Source organism: Tiliqua scincoides, chromosome 1 (assembly GCF_035046505.1).
Source record: "Tiliqua scincoides isolate rTilSci1 chromosome 1, rTilSci1.hap2, whole genome shotgun sequence".
NCBI classification, from domain to species: domain Eukaryota; kingdom Metazoa; phylum Chordata; class Lepidosauria; order Squamata; family Scincidae; genus Tiliqua; species Tiliqua scincoides.
Genome location: NC_089821.1, coordinates 140261311 through 140269716, shown reverse-complemented (window position 1 = coordinate 140269716; position 8406 = coordinate 140261311). Strand labels below are relative to the sequence as shown.

Below are 8406 nucleotides of genomic sequence, written 5' to 3'. Positions count from 1 at the left end.
TGGTATATATTATTGGTGTCTCCATGGCTGCTGGTGGATTGCATCTCTATGGAGTGTTTGGGTAATTCTTTTCCCCTCCCCCTTTGTGTTGAACTGGTTTAGGATTGTTAGACATTGTTTAGACTTTATGCTGACATACTGGGCATTTGTTGCCATCAAGTATAGGACTGCCCATTTAGACTTACAACAGCTCAGTCATTAGTGCAATACTATACTGGCATCAGGGACACTTTTTTTTTCATCTGGAAGAGGTTTAGGATATGGTAGCTCCTCCCTGTCCTTCCCATGTCTCCACACCATTTTGGAGCTTACATTGGCTGGAGTTGCACAAACATCAGAGTGAAATTCTGCCTGGGTGAAGTCACAATGAGGTGTAGTTGGAACAACATTTTGCCAGTGCCCGAGGGCTTGCCACATATACTATGCCTCAGAACCAAGTTTTAAAAGTATAGAATTGCACTGCAAATATTTTCCATCACTACACATTGTGTTTTTTCTTAACTTTTCCAACTCCACAATTTCCTCTTCGTGTTCTATCACTGCACACTAGCCTTTTCTCCAGCACTGCTGACCATACTTTTGCAGACTCCCTGTGTCTGTATGTATCCCAGCAGCACTTGCTTGCCAAAAGGGATAGGAATTTTCCAGAGGACTTGCCCTTCTGAGGACTGTAAACTTCCTGGTTCCTGGATGAACTTCCTGGTTCAGCAACAAGGCTATTTTTCCAGAGGTAATATGAAATAAGGGAGGAAAAGTGTGTGTGTGGGGGGTGCATATTACGTGTCTGAGATTTATTAAAAATAAATGTTTCCAAGGAAAATGCTCTCATCCAAACATTTACATAAATAAAATATCTTAAAATATCTTGTTGCGAAAATAATTAACAACACCCAGATGTATTATGGTCTTCCCATAATTGCTGGGTCAGTGGGTGGAAAATAGCTACTATTTCTGGCGTCCGTTTGGCAAGGCTGTCTAACAGATTCATCAGCCATAGGCATATCACACAATTGACCATTCCAAGTTTAATGAGAAAGTTCTTTTTCCATATTCTGTGATTTGACCTACCTGAAAGTAACCAGGAAAGGGAGTGTGTGGGTTGACAGGCAGGGTGGGTGGTACTGCTGGATCGGCATGATTTCTACCAAAAAGATCAGAAACAATTTCTGCAGCTACTGCTGCAGTGAGAGGCTGGATTAATCAGGGGCTCAAATAAAGAGATGAGTTTTTTGGATCAAGCAAGGGTTGATTTTTAAAACAGTTTACTGCAATGCTACCAGCTAATAAACATTCTGAAATAGATCTTAAACAGTGCATTTACTGCATTCCAATGCAACAACTGTTATATATAAATGCACGCAAAATAAATGATGGCAAATATGTTCATAGAAGGGGCATCACCTGGCCCCTCAATGATGTGATCTCCTAGTGCTTCCCCCCCCCCACTTCTGAAGGTTCCTGGACAGGTAAGCCTCCAGCACAGCAGTCTGCCTCTCCATGACGATACTCATGAACTGAGTGCCCTCAGGAACCCCAACAACCATCTTTATCCTGGGACCTTTGCTCCACCAAGGCTTCAAGCCTGGTGGTCATATTGACCAAGGCTCACACCTGGCTAGCTGCTGCTCTGTCTATGCATGCATCCCGTGCTGCAACATCTATGTCTTGGAGGGTCACTATGACCTTTATGCTGATTTCACAGTTTACCTGCAACAGCTCCCAGGAGTTGCTACAGTTTCTGCCTGTTCCTAAGATGTTGCATCCTCTCTGCCCCAGTCATATGAGGTCTCTGCTGTTAAATTTCTGCAAAGGAGAGCATGATTTTAACTAGTGCAGTTACTCTTTCATCCTTACTATGCTCAGTGCCAAAGGCACAGAAAACATCACACACACACACACACACACATACACACACACACACACAGTGTTCCCTGTTCCACTAACTGGCTGTTCCCTCACTTTCCAAAGTATTTTCCACAGGGGATAGGGAACAATTACCTGGTTCTGAAGATTGCTGTTGTGGCAGTTCAAACAAGCAACAGGCTGTCTTCATCACCCATGACTTGGGAAGACTCATCTAATTCAGAAGGTCCTGTCAGTGGGGAGGAAGACTCCTCTGGGTTGATGGGAACCATGGTCAAGGCAATTTCTTCCTTGCTGCCTGCTTCTTCCCCTGTGTCCTTTGGTGCAGCAGCCTGCCTCCTCTTCTGCACCACCCCCGAGCTACTCATGAGCCACACAAAGGAACTTGTCAAGGATGTTGAAGGACATACTTGTTCCGGAGTGTGTGGAATGGGTATTGCCCACTTTCAACAGTCTGCAGTTCCTCAGCTTTGCTCGTGAGGGCCTCCAGGTCTCTGCAATAGCCCATGTCCTTGTGCTTCCCCAATATGTAGCAGAACTGTTCCACATTAAGATCATTTTTGGCAAGTGATAGAGATAACATAGGAAGATTATAAACCAGGTAAACCCCTAAAATCTCCCTCACAAGTATGGCCTGCAAAGCCATACTGCACTCCACAAAAGATTCCTAGGATGGTACACCCTTGCTGCTGACCGGAGCAGTTGATACACCAGTTCCCTCAGTCAAGGGTTGAATTTCAGTCAAAATTCAAGCAACATCCACTTGTGTGTCTTTCTCTCCCACTTGCCAAAAGTGAGGGGGAGGAGATGGATGCTCATGAAGCCAAAAACAGAGGATAAGATGGGGTGAAAGAGAGCTTCGCTGAGAGACAGTCTAGGGCAGTGGTGGGATTCAGCAGGTTCTCACCTATTCTATAGAACCCCTATCTAATCCAGCTGTTGGTTCTAAGAACCGTTTGCTGGCCAGGGAGTTCACGCCTTGAAATGTCAGGGCTAACCCTCCTGGGGGCAGCAGCCGTGCGGGGCCAATCCGTCCTGGGGGGAAAGGGGGTCGCTCCCAGCGGGTGCCGAGGCTGCTGGGGCAAGCAGGATGCGGCCAACTGGAGTCTCCCGCGACGCAGCTGCAACTCACCAGCCCTTGCGAGCTCGCTTTCACAGCTCCTGCGAAAAGGGCGTGCCTGCAGATGCAGCCTGCTGACCAGGGCGAGAGAAACAGCCCAGCTGCCCGCCCCACGCCGCGCCTCCCCGGCCGAGCTGGCTAACTGGCAAGTAGACTGCTCCTGCGCCTGGAGGCTCCTTGGACTCAGCTCTCCCATGGGTCGGGGGCACCAGAGCAGCTGCCGCCCAAAGCCCCTTTGGCTATAATGACTTACTCCTGAGTAAACATGCATAGGATTGTGCTCAAAGGCTGCAGTCCTAGCCACACTTTCCTGTGAGTAAGCCCCTTTGGCTATAATGAGTAGACACGCATAGGCTTGGGCTCTCATGCTGCAGTAAGCTCTGTTGACTATAATGGGACTTACTTCTGAGTAGACGGGCATGGGGATTGTGCCCTTACTTCCCACAAGCACAGGACTGCACCATGGGGTTGGTTTTCATCCTTGGGGTTTGGGAATGCAGTTTTGTGCCTGGGATCTTTTCACTGCAATACAACTTGTTGTTACACAATGATTGTATAATACACTATCAGACACATAGAGGCGATGCTCCCACAGCTGAAATTCCTCAGGTTAAAAAAAGGCAGGAATGTGGCACAAAACATTACTTCATTAAGGGTACAATCCTATGCAGGTCTTCTCAGAAGTAAGTCCTGTTGTGTTCAATTGGTCTTACTCCCAGGAAAGTGTGGATAGGATTGCAGCCTTTGAGCAGAATCCTATGCATATCTACTCAGAAGTAAATCTCATTATAGCCAATGTGGCTTATTCCCAGGAAAGTGGAAGTAGGATTGCAGCCTTTGGGGCACAATCCTATGCATGTCTACTCAAAAGTAAGTCCTATTGTGCTCAGTGATGCTTTCTTCTAGCACCTGTGCAGTCACAATGCAGCCCTGAGGTAAGGGAACAAATGTTCCCTGCCCCCCACCACAGGATGCAGTGCATGCCCTATTGGTACAGCTGCACTGGCACTGGAAAATTGGATAGGATTGGGTCCTAAGTCCTCTTAACTGTAACTTTCCAGCACCAAGTCCTGGAGGTCTCCTTGTGACAAGGGAATGTTTGTTCCCTTACCTCGGGACTGCAATGTGGCTGCACTGGCTCTGGAAAGTTGGATAGCCCTTAGGCTGCAATCCTACTCACACCTGGGAAGCAAGCCCAATTGACTATCTAATGTGATTTACTCCTGTGTAGGCTTGCATAGGATTGGGCTGCTATTCCCAGGTAAGTGTGCTGAGGATGGTACAGTTAGCATTGTTCCTTCTCTAGCAGAAAAGTTCCTTTAGGTTATCCCCCCCCCCCCTAGAAATTGAAGATTTTTTGAACAAGTTTGCAAATTGGGTTTAGGTCTTATCACCTAATGAAGAAGAACTGGAGAAGCACTGGGAAGAACTTGTGATCAGGGTGAACCTCAAAACCTGCAAGGCTTGTTACATGTGCAGTTAATTTTCATGTTTAGGCTGGGTTGTGGGTGCTTGGGCACCTACACAGCTGCAACACTTTCAAAGGACTGTGGTGGGGAGGTTCTGCCTCACCTGCCTCCCCACCCAATGCAGGCCCCTGCTTTGCACTCCCTGGTCAGTAACAGCCCTCAAACTTGTGGGAGTGGATAGGATTGTAGCCTGAGTCTCTATCTTACCGTGGTTTGTTGCATCACGTCTGGCCTCTTAGTATGGAAATAACTGGTGATAAAGTCATTCCAGTTACTTCCAGTTGTACTTCCCAGAGGTGGGCCATGCAAAATGGTACAGCGGGTGAGAGGCAGATGCTGAGGAATGCTGTAATAGAACAAAAAAGAAGGGGAGATATAAAGATGTTACTATGCTGTTGTTGCTTTTGGCTGATGATGAGGTGTCAGACTATGTGCTCAGTGCACTTTTGCTGACCAGATGTTCACCACTAAAAGTGAACCAGATCCTTGAGAGGATTGACTGCTCTGGTAAAAATCACCAAGTTCCCACTGAGAAGGAAGGTGGCCCAGCTCAAAGCCCAGTGCAGCAAGTTGGTTTGTGCAGATGTGAAGGTGCTATGCTGCTGTGGTGTCTCCAGAGGTTGGTAACCTGGAGCCCTGGCAGTTCCCACCTCCTCTTCTTGGTGCCTTCCTGATTTCATTATACAACTGCCTTGAGAATTCAAGAAAAAATGTCCATTTGAAGTGTGCATTTCAGCCGCATGTTTATCCTCCTTGGAAACTAGTGGCCAGAGGCCTGTAAGTATGACTATAGAGGACAGAATTGCAGCCTTGCAATTTGGATTTAGACATTGGGTTAAAGTTACAGTGCAATCCTATGACTGTCTACTCAGAAGTAAGTCCCATTATGTTCAATGGGACTTACTCCCAGGAAAGTGTGTACTGTACAGTATAGGAGTGCAGCCGTAGTCTTTCAACTTCCTTTGCGGCAAACAATTGAAGCTGAGTTGCTCATTGCTCATTAGGACATAGAACCTATTGTTAATTTATTTGAATCCCACCACTGGTCTAGGGCACTACTTTGCCTCCTCCAAGGACTAAAAACTCATGGTTAATGAAAACCCTGTGAGTTTTGCAACCTTAAGTTCCAATCCTTGTGGAAGATAATGGATTAAAATATTTTTACTGCCTCTTCTTAGGCTCATCCCCATTGTCTTGGTTCAGGCTCCAAAGCACCATTTCCAGCCACAGCATTCTGCCATGGCACTGAACCATCTGTCCCTCTTCCTTTCTTTTCACTAATGCTTTTGACTATCCCCCCCCTCCCGTTTTTCTTCTTCCTGCACCCTTAAATCTTCCATTCTTTACCCCAGGTTCTGCTGGGAGCCCTCCTCAACTAACTACATCCCTTCTTCCCTCACGTTGTCCCACTTTCTGCCCTATCTTTTTTCCTTTCTTTAAGGAGTTTCTCTCATCTTCCTTATTTTCTTTACTGCAAACCAGCTCTTCTTAGGGCTCCTATCCATGTGAGTGTCAGCATTAATTCCCCCCCCCCCAAGTAGCTTAAGAGTGATAGTTAGAGAATTTGCTAAGGCTTTCCTGACCAAAATCCATGATTTAAAATGTTTATTAAATTTAAAAGCCATAGTCAATTAAAAACGAGTACTTGTTTTTAATTGACCAGTTTTTAAACTCAATAAACATTTATTTAATTTAGAAAATCTCAGTTCAAATCCCCTTTCTGGCTTCCTAAGTGTTTCTATCAAAGTTCCAGTGTACTGCTAACTTCACCCTAGTCATCTTTTCACCACTGAATTACATCGGTGTGCCATTAGCTTCAATACATGGTCCCTACCTATGATTATTTCCTATTTTCATAGGCACATATTACACATGCTTTTAAAAAGCACTGCTGGTAACAGAAATCCTACCTGCACTCTGATGTGATATCGTCTGGATACAGGTTTATGACCCCTTCCATTGTTTATGAGAGAACTAGGCTTCTCTGAATTTCAGCTTTTCTACAGCAACCAATTTTTTCTTCTGATGTGTGGCTACTGGAGAGTGCTGCGTTCCAGGTTTCTCTCTTGTTCACACAAGACAGCCATGATAGCACAGTCCTGGCCTGTGCCCTGTGAAAACTGAATCTGTGCTCTCAAAGTTGCTGCCAAATTCTTAGCATTATGAATTGATTCTTTGACATGAGAAAGTGGGAAAGATCTCTTGAAGACCGAAAATTTCAAACACACTAATGTGAGAAACAATTCCTAGTATTCTGGTTTCTTAGCCTGACCTGGATGATATTTGGAAAGACATTACTGTGATAAAAAGGAAGTGCAACATGTTGTCCTTTGAATGTCAAGGCTGCACCTCCCATAGTAGTTCTCCCAGCTGCCTTTTCTCAGCTTTCTAGTCTAGCTCCATCTGCAGGTTCAACAGAGAATTCACAAACTTCAAAAAACCTAATAGAAGTGAAACCATTTTACATGGACAAAAGTCTGACAGCTGCTTGAGAAAGGTGGAGAATAAATTGGGTAGATTTTGGAGCTGTAAGCTTTTTAGAAGGCCTGCTCCACCAAATTATTTTCTTCCCTTCTAAAGTGTCAACAACGGTCAGACTTTTATCTGTAAAATGGTACCAGAATCCTATCATTTCAGCTCTACCTACCCGCTTGGAGGCAGGCTGTGCAGCATGGCCTTTCCCAGTTTGAAGAGACACTTGGCCAATAGTCTGAGGCAAAGAAGGAAGGCCCATAGCCAGGGAGACAGACCAGGGACAGACTACATTTGCTCCCAGTGTGGAAGGGTTTGTCACTCCCGAATTGGCCTCTTCAGCCACACCAGACGCTGTTCCAGAAGCACTTTTCAGAGCGTGATACCTTAGTATCGCAACACTGAAGGATGCCAATGAATGAAGGCACGAATGAAACAAAGCAGGGTAAAAGATGATAGTAAAGTATGCTGCACAATAAAAATTCTGTAGAAACAATGGATTATATCCTAGTGGATATAATGGATTATATCCTATACCATAGTCTTTCGAGACTGAAGGTTGCCAACACACACAATTGAAAACCAGGCTAATTGCTGTGAGTCCACTTGAGGAATACAGTCAGTGTAGTTATATGAGTTGATACAATGCAAGCAAAACATGTACTTGGCATTTTTTCTCACTATGGATTTAAGTGTCTGCTAGATCAGAAATCCCACTCAGGATACTAAAAATGTTACAGTATATTTTAGAGCTGCAAGATTTAATCCACCTTTCCAACAGAATACTTTTGTTGAATACCATAGCTTTATTTGATTAGTTACTGGGGTCTCATTTTATCAGTGAGGCTAAAAAGTAAGGACACACTTGTTTATTTTGAGGCTACTTTGTTTCAGATGAGTTGCTGTAATGGATAATAATTTTGTTTTCCTTACCACAGTAGCAGTGTAATTTTAAGCATGCTTACTTAGAAGTAAATCCCACAGAGTTCAATGGTCCTACTTCCTAGTAATGCCTTTAGTACTGCAGCCTAAACATTTGCTTTTGTTTAATGAATTGTTCTTACATTGCCTTCAATATTTCAAAAATTAACCAAACAATTAAAAGGTAACTGGTTAATAAACTAAGGGCTCAAACCTATCCAATTTTCAAGCACTGATGCAGCCGTGCTAATGGGATATGCATTATACCCTGTGTTGGGGAGGACAGTCATGGAGGCCTCTTTCATGATAAGGGGCTGCACTTTGGTTGCATTGGAAAGTTGGATAGGATTGGGCCCTAAATCCTTATAGAGTGTGAGACCCTTTGGGAAAGGAAAACCATCTTTTCATTTATTTTGCTATGTAAACAGTTGTGAATATACCTTATTAAAGTATATGAACAATTTGTAATAATGGACAGAACTGATTTGTTTTCCTGTTCTTAAAGCTAAGTGTTAATAGCTGCCGAAGACCACCCCAGGGGAATGGTCCTGTTGTCCTGGC

At 44.5% G+C, this 8406-nt stretch overlaps 1 long non-coding RNA gene across 1 annotated transcript; it reads right to left on the bottom strand.

Annotated features, from left to right (window-relative positions):
• Positions 1-1084: 1084 nt before the first annotated feature.
• Positions 1085-2477, bottom strand: LOC136662199 (uncharacterized). Its single transcript, XR_010794974.1, has 3 exons — positions 1999-2477; positions 1708-1803; positions 1085-1178 (listed from the first exon to the last, which is right to left on the bottom strand). It is a non-coding gene; the product is annotated as an uncharacterized lncRNA (long non-coding RNA).
• Between the last annotated feature and the right edge of the window lie 5929 nt (positions 2478-8406).